The sequence below is a fragment of the Benincasa hispida genome, chromosome 12, assembly GCF_027475165.1.
Source record: "Benincasa hispida cultivar pf3 chromosome 12, pf3_genome.v1.1, whole genome shotgun sequence".
In the NCBI taxonomy this organism is placed as follows: Eukaryota; Viridiplantae; Streptophyta; class Magnoliopsida; order Cucurbitales; family Cucurbitaceae; genus Benincasa; species Benincasa hispida.
In genome coordinates this window covers 78,677,547-78,691,180 of record NC_143489.1, presented here as the reverse complement: position 1 = coordinate 78,691,180, position 13,634 = coordinate 78,677,547, and the positions used below count along the sequence as shown (strand labels likewise).

The window sequence follows — 13,634 nt, the reverse complement described above, 5'->3', positions numbered from 1 at the left end:
TTAAGTCACAAAAATCTCAATAGGATTGAGAGACTGATTAAGAATGGAATTCTAAGTGAGTTAGCATAAAATTCTCCACCTATATATGAGTCATGCCTTGAGGGCAAAATGACTAAAAGATATTTTACTGGAAACGACCACAGAGCCAAAGGACCCTTGGAACTTGTACATTCGAAACTTTGTGGTCCTATGAATGTGAAGGAAAGATGAGGGTTTAAATATTTCATCAGCTTCATTGATGATTATTTGAGATATGAGTATGATTACTTAATGCAACATGAGTCTGAAGCCCTTGAAAAGTTCAAGGAATACAAGGTTGAAGTTAAGAATGCATTAGGTAAAACAATTAAAACACTCTGATCTAATCGAAGTGAAGAATATATAGATTTGAAATTCCAAGACTATTTGATAGAACATGGAATTGTATCCCAACTCTCAACACTTGATACACCTCAGCAGAATGGTGTATTAGAAAGGAGAAATCGAACCTTGTTGGACATGGTTCAGTCTATGATGAGTTACGCTTGCTTACCTGGTCCATTCTGGGGTAATGCAATACAGACTTCAACCTATATTTTGAATTGTGTTCCATCCATGAATGTTTCTAAAATACCTTTGGAGTTATAGAATGGATGTAAAGGTAGTTTATGCCATTTTAGAATTTGGGTTTGTCCAACACACGTACTTAAGGCTAATCCTAAGAAATTGGAACCTCATTCAAAATTATGCCTATTTGTAGGCTACTCTAAAGGAACGAGGGGTGGTTTCTTCTATGATCCTAAAGATAATAAAGTTTTTGTATCAGCAAACACTACATTTTTAGAAGAGAACCACAGTAGGGAGTAGAAATTGCGCAGTAAGATGGTATTGAATGAATTTTCCAGCGAAACTACTGAATCTTCAACAAGAGTTGTTGAAGAGTAAAGTATGCCAACAAAAGTTGCTGATGTTGGTTCATCTAGTAGGTCACATCCACATCAATCGTTGAGGGAGCCTCGACGTAGTGGAAGGGTTGTGAACTCGCCTATTCATTATGTGGGTTTAACATAAACCCTAGCCCTCATATCTGATGGTGACATTGAGGATTTATTTTCCTATAAGAAGGTAATGGAGGATGTTGACAAAGAGGAATGGATCAAAGATATTGATCTTGAAATGAAGTCTGTGATTCAATTCGGTCTGGGATCTTGTAGATCAACCTGATGGGGTACCTATAGGTTGCAAATGGATCTACAAGAGAAAAATGGGTGTTGATGGTAAGGTGCAAACCTTTAAGGCTAGGTGTGGCAAAGGGTTATACCTAAGTTGAGGGAGGTGACTATCAGAAGACTTTCTCATCTATTTCCATGTTAAAGTCTATCCAAATACTCCTATTTGTTATCGAATATTATGACTATGAGATTTGGCAAATGGATGTCAAGACTGCTTTTTTAATGAAAATCTTAAGAAGACCATCTATATGCAGCAACCCGAGGGATTCATAACCCAAGGTCAAGAGTAAAAGGTTTGCAAGCTCAATCGGTCCATTTATGGACTGAAACAAGCTTCTCGATTTTAGAATATAAGGTTTGATACTATGATTAAATCTTATGGCTTTGACCAAAATGTTGATGAGTCTTGTGTCTACAAGAAAATTATCAACGGTGCAATAACTTTCTTAGTGTTGTACGTAGACGATATCCTACTTATTGGTAATGATGAAGGTTTACTAACTAACATAAAACAGTGATTGGCGGCCCAATTCCAAATGAAAGATTTGGGAGAAGCACAATTTGTTCTGGGCATTCAGATCTTTAGGGATCGAAAGAACAAATCACTAGTGTTGTTTAAGGCACCATATATTGACAAGATGCATGTCAAGTATTCGATGCAAAACTCGAAGAGAGGTTTGCTCCCTTTTAGGCATTAAGTTGCTTTTTCTAAGGAATAGTGTCCTAAGACATCTCAAGAAGTTAAGAAGATGAGACATATCCTCTATGCATCCGCTATTGGCAGCCTGATGTATGTGATGATATGTACTAAACCTAACATCTATTATGCAGTGGAGATAGTCAGTAGATATCAGTCTAATCCAGGATTAAATCACTGGACTGTCGTTAAACCATCCTCATGTAATTTCGGAGAATGAGGGACTACATGCTTGTGTATGTGTGACGTCCCAAATTTTTTAAGGTAAATTAAATTTATTTTATCTTGGGTTAATTGAGGATTTTGATGTTAGAAAAAAAACTAAATTTTATTTTGGATTTAAAAATATGTGATAAGTGATTTGGAGACTTGGAATTAGGTTAATTTTTTAGGTTTATCTTGTTATGGGTTATTTAATTTAATGAGGGAATTAAGGGATTGTAAGGAGAAACAAAAAGAGAAGGAAAAAAAAATTTTACTTGGTTTAATCGGAGGAATTAGGGTTTGTTTGGAAAAGGTGATTTATAATTAATTAGGGTTGAAGTGGCATCGTTATGCGTGCTAAGGAAAAAATTAAAAGGAAATTCTTTTTCTTCTCTTCCTCCCCTTCAGTCGTACGACCGCCCACCCCCTCCCCTGCCCCCTAGTTTTTTCTCCTTTCACTCACATGACGCCCACGCCGCCAGAGAAGTTCAGCCACCAATCTCGCCTTCAACCGTCCACGTCTGCGCGTTGTCGATCCCACGCTAGATCCAATCGCGTGACCTTCGATCATCCACATCTGCCCCGCACGTCGCCCAACCGTTCAAGCTACGCTCGCCAGTCTTATTCGCCACTCGTTCGTGCCAGGCCGTCCGCTCCAAGTCTTTTGTTGTCGCTGCTACTCGGTGTTGAGCCTCATTTGTGATCGGAGTTCTAAGAGAACGAGAGCAGGCTGTCCAGCGGGGTCATTGTGTTTTTGGCGACGATTGGGTAAGCAGTTGGGGGTAGTGTGATGGACTTGTAGTTTAAGAAAAGTGAATGTGAAGCTAAATACTAAATTGCTATGTATTTATGTTCTTGGTTGCACTTAAGGGGAGAGCTTATTGCTTGAATTGAATTATTTTGCACTAGATTTGTGAAGTAAGTTACCTACTACCGGTTTGTCCTCGAATCCAAGTATGTGTTAAAAATTGGTTTGTATGTTGGTTGAAATATTATGTCATGTTTGTTGGACTATTGGAGGGGAGTAAGGAAGCTTATGTTTACATCATGGAATTTCGATATTATATATTGTTGCAGTGTTTGATTGATGGATGAATTGTGAGACTATTCTGAACCTTAAGCATGATTTAAGACTTTGATTGTATGCTTATGTCTATGTGAGACTGATAGTAACTGTTAGTGTTTTTATCATTGAGTCTTCAAGTTCACACTTTATGCCTATATTACAGTGTTCCCTTGGGGTCACCATTTATGTTTATGATGATTTCCCTCCGAGGTCACTATTTATGAAAGCGTGCCTTCGAGTTCGCCTCTTATGCTTATATTTATGCCCATGCCTACGATGTGTATTGTGACTTAGTCCCGATAGGAAGGCTAACAACTCACCTAGGGGGTCTAGTAGTGGGTCGCTTATTGGGTATATTTATGTACTCATCCTTTTCTTTTCATGTTTTCAGGTAAACGTAAAGATAGACCTGCGAATGACAGGAGGGATCCATGACCCGGTCATTGGGACATAATATCGCTTCCACACTTATGTTTTATTTGATAGGATTTGGTTTAGAATTCTAGCATTTTACAACTCATGGTTATTTCATTTATTCATTTGTTGATTCGTTTATTTGCTCAATTTATTCTATATTTGAGTTAGGGCACCTGGATGGTGTTTTCAGGATTTTATTATTGAGCTTTATTTAATGAAATAAAAGTTTTATTTCTTTTATTTAATTATTCTTTGAGAAATTTATTGTCAAACCTATGCATGCATATAGTAGCGTCCTAGAAATATAATAGAAAGTTGGGTTGTTATAGTTGGTATCAGAGCGCTAAGTTTTTAGGTCCTATAGATTGACTTATTAGGTAAGTCCAGATTGTCCCATTGGCCCCAAATGGAGTTTTTTCATTACCAAGTATGTCCCTTAATTTTTTTAAAAAAATCCTTAGGATTGTATGCACCAAACTTTACCTAAATTATGGATGCACTCTGACAAGTTTCTTGTTAGAGTTTTTGAGAAAGCTGATTATGTGGTTTTCAGAAGATGGCACCACAAACAAGATCAAGAGTCGTTTGAGGTAAGAATGTTGTAAAAGAGTAGGACTCGCATGCACAGGAGGACCTCCCACCACCTATGGACCCCTCTGGCTCATCATGGCAAAAGTTAGAGTAAGAAATGGGACTTGAAATTCGACTGTGCCCCTGCAAGAATTGATACCTTCAAAGATCCTGGCAAAGTACACAACCATGGTTGTAGCAATTGGAAATGTCGTTATGAAGGCCGTGGTAGGGCAACTAAAAGACATGTTGATAAGAGTTAAGCTGTGAAAGGCACTTGCTCGAAGTTGGATGTCCGCATGACACACGTGGGGGTAAGCCAAAACGAAGGCAAGTCGCCAGGATCAGTGCATAAGCACAACTCCTCTGTTCTACGCAAGCCAAATCAAACGAGACAAGAGTTGAATTGAATATGGAATGCAATCGAAGTTGGATGGCCGCATGACACACGTGGGGGTAAGCCAAAACGAAGGGCATAACCAGGTTCAACGCCGCATTTGAATAAGTCATCGCAAATTTTTGAAGTATTTTGAACGAACGCATTCTCAAAAGCTAAATGCAAAGTTGTGGTGAATGAATAAAAAGTTTTTGAGCAAAGGCTTAATGGATTTAAACTTAGAAAAGATCTTTTTGAAGAAGTGGCCAAAGTGGAGGAGAGCATTGCGGTGATGGTCAGAGGTGTGTAAATTATATTCTGAGAAGTTGGTCATCGCAAAGGAAAGCAAGAAGGTGAGTCAGAATTTCTTGAGTATAACGCATGCTTGAGGACAAGCATGATTTTAAGTTTGGGGGTGTGATGGCATGCAGAAATGCATGTCATCTTAGGCCTTTTACTTAGAATTATGAAGGTTGTTAAGTAGAATATACGACAATTATGCTAGGAATTCACGAAAAAGTGAGCTTGCGTCGATCAACATAATGAATCTCGGCTAACCCGTTATTATGCGTTCAATGTTCTATTTTTGTATCTAATACAGGAAGTGGACGCAAACGCGAAAACCGGACCACCATATAGACGATCGCATGCGGAGAAATTCTCCATCGCAAAGGCGAAGGCGTCAATCAACGCATGGATGTTGCGGTAATCAGAATCAGAACATCCATCGCATGGGAGTTTTTGTCATTGCATGGATGTTGCCGTATGCGTCCATCGCATGGGAGTTGCGCTCGTTAAGCGATTGCGGTCATCGTGTAGAGTTGCGGTATTAAGCGAATGCGGTCATTGAATGATTGTGGCTACCGATAACGCATACTAATGGGATCAGGAATGAACGCATCAACGCATCTACCTTGAGAAAATCATAAGTTGATGCTAACATTTCACCTACCACGCTGTTAGTGGTAGAGGTTCAAAAAATGACTAATGCGTCGAATGACAGAATCAGAACAGTCCATCGATACTGTCGACGATCCAAGCTCTATAAATAGAAGCCGCTGAGCAGAATTCCAACTTGTTCAGGGATTATCCCTGCAATCCAGGGTTTTCCCTACGATCCAGACAAAATGCGTGAAAAGATGCTTCAGAGTCCTTCACCTCCTTTATCCATTCCAAGTGAGGACTGGAGCCTTCAACCAGAGCTAGATCTCTGGAGAGTCAGCTCTACCGTCCATCCCACTAGCAGCCTTGATGCACATCCGCTGGAAGCAAGTCTTTGATTCTAGTCGGTCATTTCATTTTCTTTTTTTTTCTTATATTGTATTGTATGACATTTTGTGATTAAGGAATTAATACAATTTATTTTCAATGCATTTCTCTGTCTCCTTCGACTCCATCTCCATCTTCTTTGCTTAGTATCTTTACTTTCATTGGAACACTTAGTGAGATTGCTTGGGTATCGCATACTTAGTCATGTAGATTAGGGATATGAAGCATGTAGCAACCTACCGAGAGGTATGCGTTGCGTGAGTGTGAGAGTAACCTTATTTGCTTAGTGTGAAGTTGCGGCAACGCCTGTCTTATAGGCCTAACGCAATGCTTGTCTATGAGTAAAGTCAACAACAATCAACTGCCCGGGAGGGTAAGTAGTTGGTCGCATTAAGCAATGTAAGTCATTGTTCACTAAGGATAGGAACAATCTTAGGTCAGCAAAGTTCATGCGGTTACCTTATTCTATGAGCGCTTCATTCATCATTTAGGCATACTTGGGAGAGTAGTCTAAAACCCAAATCTAAGGTTCGAAAGAGCGGATTGGAATGCATAGGTAAAAATGGGGAACTTAGGGATAAGCTCCATTTGCTATCACACAGCATATGCGCCCTACAGATAAGATATTGCATACATCCAGGAAGTAGAATAAGGTGGTATGCGGCTAGCACGCTCATACGGCGAGAGTTAGTGAGCGGGTTATGGAGGTCTAGGCAGGCATAGGCTTCTCGGCATTATCGCAGATCCACCGCATACGTCCTAGAGTTAGGTTCACGTGTGTGTAGCATGATTGCATGGCTTGTATTGGCTAAGGTTGCCTTTGCGGTCACTCTTAAGGGTTGCAATGAAAACATCTTCGCATTTTATCTATCTTTTCCATTCATTTGTTTCATGTCAAGAGTTGTCGTGTCTCTACCTCTCATGCTGATTCTCATTGCGTTGTCTGTTAGTTAGGAGTAGGAGTAGAATTAGTTTAGCAACCCCTCCAATATTCTTTTATTTAAACTACCGCATGCACATTACCACATTCATTTTGCTACAAGTCCCTGAGTTCGACCTCGGATCACCCGAGAAACTTGCGTTCGCGTTATACTTGGCGTGAGCGCAAGAAAACTTGTGACAGAACGCGTGGTCATCGCATACATTCGTTAACGCATTATCATTCCAACGCATGACCATCGACGCATGACTATTAACGCATATCTTAAGAACATGCATCGCATATTGCGTCCAAGGGATTTTAGTTGAATAATTTGACTTCTAATTTCCCGTTACCAAGTTTTGGTCAAGAGGTTTATTCAAGGGCTTCGAGATGGAGTGTGGGGCATCGTACAGGCATTGGAGCCAACTACCTATGCAAGTAGCCTTTCACAACAGCACGAGTAGGCTGCCCATTAGAGTCTGAATTTTTTAAATCTTAGGCAGTATAACCCACCTCAAGGTAGAAGAGGAAAGTTGATTAGAGAGCATCGAAGCCTCCGCGAAGGGCCAGAACACAGAAAGACCGCTAGAACACATCAAGCAACAAGTTGTTAATTTAGGAGGAGTCAAAAGGGATAGGCTCGTGTGTAAATTGTGTGAAAAGCGTCATTCCGCGTTGTCTGTTGCTTCAGGTGTAACCAAGAAGGATATACAGTTAACCAATGCCCTAGTATAGTTTTGGAGGTCGTAAGGGTCAGCCCCAAAATTCATAGCATGGGAGTTCAAGTTGGCAGCAACAACAAGGCCGAGTTTATCCTATGACTTAACATGAGGCAGATAAATCATACTCAGTGGTGATAGGTACAGTTCCCATTTTAGGGCATTATGCTTATGTATTATATGACTCAGGTTCAACGCATTCGTTCATATCGTTTGTGTTTGTGAAGTATGCTAGTATAGAATTAGAGTCGATGCATTATGTATTGTCAGTTTCTACTCCATCTGGAGATGTTATTTATATGACGCAAAGAGTAAAAGCATGTCAGCTTGTAATAGCAGAGCATATGTTAGATATGACTTTGTTAGTCTTAAATATGGCAGATTTCGATGTTATTCTAGGCATGTATTAGTTAGTTGCCAACCACGCCATCATAGATTGTTTTTGCAAAGAAATGGTGTTTAGTCTGCCTGTGGGAGTTAGTTTTAAGTTCAGAGGAGCTAGAACCAGAGTTTCGTCTAGGGTGGTCTTGAAGGAACTCGTTTTACAGGGAACCTTTGAGCAGAAGCAGATCGTCCAAATCCCATTTTGATTGAAACAAAGCATTTACAGTAGAATAGTACAGATTATGCATCATAACATAAATTACAACACGCTTTCTAATAAGAAACAAAGTTCAAGAGATTATACCTTTGAAGAACTCTTCTTCGCGTTAATCCCTCAAACTAACTCGAACTCCTCGAATAACAAACTCTCCTCGATCAAACAGCAAACAGATCACGAACCAAAGGAGGAAGGACACTACCACTTGGTGACCTTGGTATTCTCAGGGTGAGAACCCAGGAGTGGTGGGCTCTGACCATTTTGATTAGGAGGGTGTTTGGAATTTGGAGGAGGAAGACAATTCAAGGAAGAACAAGCATTGCACAGCAAAGTTTTCTTTAATCATGTAGGCGATGAGGCTATCGTATAGTCTCTGAGTTATTCATATAGAATGTCTTACAAAACATGTAGAACTTTTTTTTTTTTTTTGTTAGGAAAAATAAAATCTTATTTTATTTATCCCAAAAACCACAAAAACCACTTAACTTCCCACTAAGGTGGTTAGAGAGAAAAAGGGGGTAATCATCAAATAATTAATAAAGAAATATGATAACCAACTTATCGTAGTATATTTATAACCTATAGTTTTAATATTGTGTCGTATACAATATAAACTATAGTTCCTTTTCTCTATTTTATGGCATTTAATATAAATTATATTTATATATGATGGAACACGAGACATACGCAGCGGAATTAAGACCTAATTACACTATAATTGCTTTTACTTTAAAAGAAAATAGCATGTAATTTGAAGGGAAAACAGTAAATTAACTTACCTTTGAAGCTCCCGAAAAACGCTTTTCCTCGTTGAATCTCGACCGAACTCTTTTGGACCACCACTAGAGTTGGCCTACTATCCTCTAGACTCAGAACCGAGTTGTGGGACTTAGTAGATGAAGAAAACCGAGAGAGAGAAAGAGATGGAAATTTGGGTTAGGTTTGGGTTTTAGACTTCACTCAAGAAAATGATTTTTCCAGCCAAAATTTAGAATTTTTTTTTTTTGCAAAAATGGCCAAAATTTTTTCAACCAAATTGAAAAACCCAATTTATAGAAAAAAATCATGTAACAATTGCATGAACCAAATCCATAAAAATCCAACACCTATAATCCACTATCTTAATGGGCTTAATGTCTCCACTATAAGCCAACCCCTAGCCCACTATTTTGTTAGTAGAATTATCCAACAAAAGTTTGGATTTTCTCACCAACTATAGTCAAAGGGAAAAATAGTCATTTGGTCAAAGTAAATCTTTGACCAAAAAGTCAACATTTTGACTTTTTATGATTTTTTTCCATGTTGACTGATTTTGACCTCAAGATCATGACTCCGCATTCATTTTCTCGAAATTCAAATCACATTTGAATATAAGGTCGGTCAAAGTTTGACTTTTCAAAGTCAAAAGTCAACTCTTTGACTTTTTACATCTTTGACCAGTTCCATTATTTTCGAGCTTCCGAATATGAACAAATTTATATTCTTGATATTTAAATCACATTTAAATATTAAAGTTGTATCTCTAAACTGAAAAACCGACCATTATATCACATATACTTGTCGGTTTCTCTCTCTTCACCTAATTCGAACAATTCGAATTATTCTATCATACTGTTCTAAGTTTATTCCATATGAGCTAGTAGGGGAACCTAATGGACCTATAGATCATGGGCTCCAACGATCCGAGATTAGCTGGCTAAACTCTTTAGACGGAGCTAATCAACATTCGTTAACTAACGGGTCATTCCACTATAGTCCCGTAGTTGCACTCCCCTCACTATAGATATATTTGTGTCCATTTGATATAACCATGATTAGTAAGCTAATCCTTCACAGGTTGTTCGTAATCTCGGCTGGGTCATAAAAACCGTTTTACCCCCAAGACTACATCTTGTTCCTTAAGTTCCACTGATCCTCTAATGAACAATTGGTTTAAGGTCCAACCTATAAACCGAACCCCTCTCGGGCCAAGGAGAGGGTGGGGCCCCTTGTTCAAGACTTGGATTCAATACTAAAGGGAACAACCTATCTACTATCCCTATAACGGGTAGGAGTGAATTCCGTCTTGCACCCTATGTTCCCAGCTATCCACCTGATCTTACCCCTGAAATGGGAGGCTTATTGGGCCAGCGATGATGAGCTACCCTCATTTATGTAGATCTAAGGATAATTCCGAGTGAACATGAGTTCATAGTTAGCTCAGGATTAAGATTAAGTTACCTAAGTCATCAATTAACGAAATAGTCAGTTTTATACATAAAACGGCATTTAGAACGTAAAAAATGACTGTTTCATGATTCAGTCTTATGCAAACTCATTGCATAGAATGCCCCCACTCACATATCTCTATATGAATGATTAAGGATCACATTGTTTGTACAAACTACAAAGTGGGCTGCATCATGGTGTCCTCAGAACAAGGTGTCCAACCTTATTCATATACTATAGACCATTTTGGCTATATATTTAAACTTGATTCACCTTTATCTCACTACATAAAGTTCAAACTACATTAAATAGCCTCAGGACTTTAGTTTATTGGATTCAAGATTACAATTTCAATAACAACTTTATCGAAAAACAAAACAGAATATGTTTATTAATTTACAAACTACGAGTTTTAGGACATAAAATCCAACAATATCAAATTTAACAACTATGAATCTTGAGCTACCAAGGGGACCTTATAGACCTGTAGTTTGAAGCTCCAACCGTACGTGAATAATTAAATAAACTCTTTAATCACATTATCCACCATCTATTAATTGTCGGGCACTCCATTAAAGATCGACAATTGATCTCTTCGCACTATAGATATATTTCTGTGTCCATTAGATATAACCAATCAACAGTACGATGACCCTTCACAAATTGCTCGTAAGTACAGCTAGGCCAAATTACCGTTTTCCCCTTATAGTTACATCTAACTCCTTAAGTACCACTGATCCCTTTAATAAACAATAGATTATAGTCCCACTATGACTAAACCCCTCTCGGGCCAGGAAAGGGTATGGTGCCACATTGTTCAAGACCTGAAATTAGCCATGAAGGGAGCAATTTATCTACTTACTCCTGCTTCAAGGAATGAGAGAATTTCATCTAGTGTATCTGAGTTCTCAGCTCCCCAATAAGAAGAATCGCCAAAATGGTAGGCTTGTTGAGTCGGCGATCTGGCCACTCTCACCCATACAAATCAAAGGACCGCCCTCATAAGCAGAAGTTCACAACTGACTCAGGATTAAGGTCATGTTACCTATGGTCATCTTAGTGAAATGAAAGTCTCTATTATAAATGATGTTATACAACGAGACTAAACATTTCACTGTTCGGTCTTATACAATCTCCTTCGTATAGAATTGTTGGGTTTTATGTCCTAAAAACTCGCAGTTTGTAAAATGATAAAACATTTTCTATAATCAATATACTTGTTATTGATTTCATAAATTGTACGAAAGTCTAAATCCAATAAACTAAGACCCATGACTATTGTATGAGTACTTGAACTTTAGGTGGAGACATGAGAGTGGATCGAAATCGAGTAAATAGTCAAAATGATCTACAATACATGAATGAAGTTGGGTACCTTATTCTGGTAATACAACTGGATGCGGCCTACTTTGTAGTTGTTACAAAGAGTTGTAAAGTGCTACATACGATGTGATCCTAATTTGTACATGTTATGACATGAGGAATGGAGGCGTTCTATGCAATGAGTTTGCATAAGATTAGGACCAAGAAATAAGTCACTCTTACTTTATAACGTTGTTTACTGTTTAAGACTGACTATTGCACCTATATAACCTAGGTTAACTCGATCTTAATCCTAAGCTAGCTATGAACTCTTGTTTGTTCGGGATTATCCTTTGATCTGCAAATGGTGAGAGTAGTCTAACAGCACTGCTCAATAAGCTTACCATTTTGGGGATAAGACCGGATGAATAGTTGGGGACACAACCTTGCAAGATGGAGTTCACGCCTACCCGATTTAGAGATAGGATAAAGTTTATTCTCTCAAGTACTGAATCCAAGTCTTGAACAAGAGGCCCCACCCTCTCACTGGACTGAGAGAGTTTGGTTTGGTGATTGGATCGCAAACCAGTTGTTCATTAGAGGATCAGTAGGGACTTGAGGAATAAGATATAATCTCAAGGTAAAACAGATATTTGACCCAGCCGTTATTATGAACAACCTGTGAAGGGTCGACTTGCTGATTATGGTTAAATCATGTGGACATAATATATCTATAGTGAGGGGAGTGCAACTATGGGCTTTAGTGGAATAACCATTAGTTAACGAATAGGGATTAATTAGTCTAATGAGTTTAGCCAATTAATCTTGGATCGTTGGAGCCCATGATCTGTAGGTCCGCGAGGTCCCCCTATTAGCTCGTAACGAACTAGCTCTAGAATAACGTGATAAGTTAATTTGAAACGTTCAAATTAGAATTAAGGGAATTAGTAATTATATGAGGTATAATTATATGTTTAATTTTAGAATTAAACGGAATAGGAGAATTTATATATTTAAATATGATTTAAATATATAAAGATGGATATGTGTTAAAATTAATTTAATATTTGATATTAAATTAATTAAGTTTTATTTAATAATTAATTTATGAAATTAATTAAATTTTTATTTTTAAAATAAAAATAGCTTTTTTTAAATCAAATTTTTTATTTTGAGATAAAATTGAAAAAAAAAAAAAACAAAAACACAAAATGGAAAAATGGATTTTTCCATTATCCATCACCTAACTAGCTCACACATATTGCATTGTCTTGCCTTTGTCTTCTCCAAGCACGAGTTGCAACTCATGCAGCTCTTCTCTTTACATGTTGATCTGCAATATAATGAAGAGATTGGATTGAAAATCGGGCATGCAATCAAAAGAGTTTTGAGAGAGAAACTGGTTTGAAGAAAGGTTCTTCAACAAGGTTACTGCAGTGAGCTTTTCTCCTTCATCCCTCGATTCAAGCTTGTTTTGAGTCCCAAAACTCAATCTAAAGCACCAAGATAATAGTGGAGAAGATCTTGAGGTGGTCTACAACAAGATATGTAGAAGATTGCAGCTGGAGAATGAGCTTTGAAGAAGTTCTACAAGAGGTATGTCTTGAAACCCATTTTTCTACAGAAGCATGCTTTATATTATGCCAAAATTAGTTAATTTGAATGCTTAGATGATTCTTGTGCTTTCGCTACTGTTGATACAATCCTACAATTGGTATCAAAGCATCAAATAAGCATTCAATTCGATTTAATTTTGGTTTCATGGGTGTTTTATATGAGAAATATAAAACTGGTACAAATATGGTTTTCTGAGTTTTGGCTATTTAATTCTCTTTAATTTCTCATTTAAATTTGTAATTGGATCTTTCTTGATGAGCTTTAATGTGTTCCCAAGAGTCTGTAATTTATTTGGAGTCATTAGAGTTGAAATTAAGCTGTAAATCGAAGAAACAAGCAAAGAGGCATAGTTGTAGTTCCAGAAAATCAGCCTCTGTTCTTATTGTCGTTGTGGTTCCAGTTGCTAAACGATCGTCTAGCTCCAAACGCTACACGATGTGAAGAAAAGCTAGACG

The 13,634-nt window shown here is 37.9% G+C and overlaps 1 long non-coding RNA gene across 1 annotated transcript; it reads left to right on the top strand.

The window, feature by feature from the left end:
* The first annotated feature begins 2,440 nt into the window (after positions 1–2,440).
* LOC150032222 (uncharacterized) lies at positions 2,441–3,835 on the top strand. The gene is made up of 2 exons (XR_016525453.1): positions 2,441–2,880; positions 3,570–3,835. It is a non-coding gene; the product is annotated as an uncharacterized LOC150032222 (long non-coding RNA).
* The last annotated feature ends 9,799 nt before the right edge of the window (positions 3,836–13,634 follow it).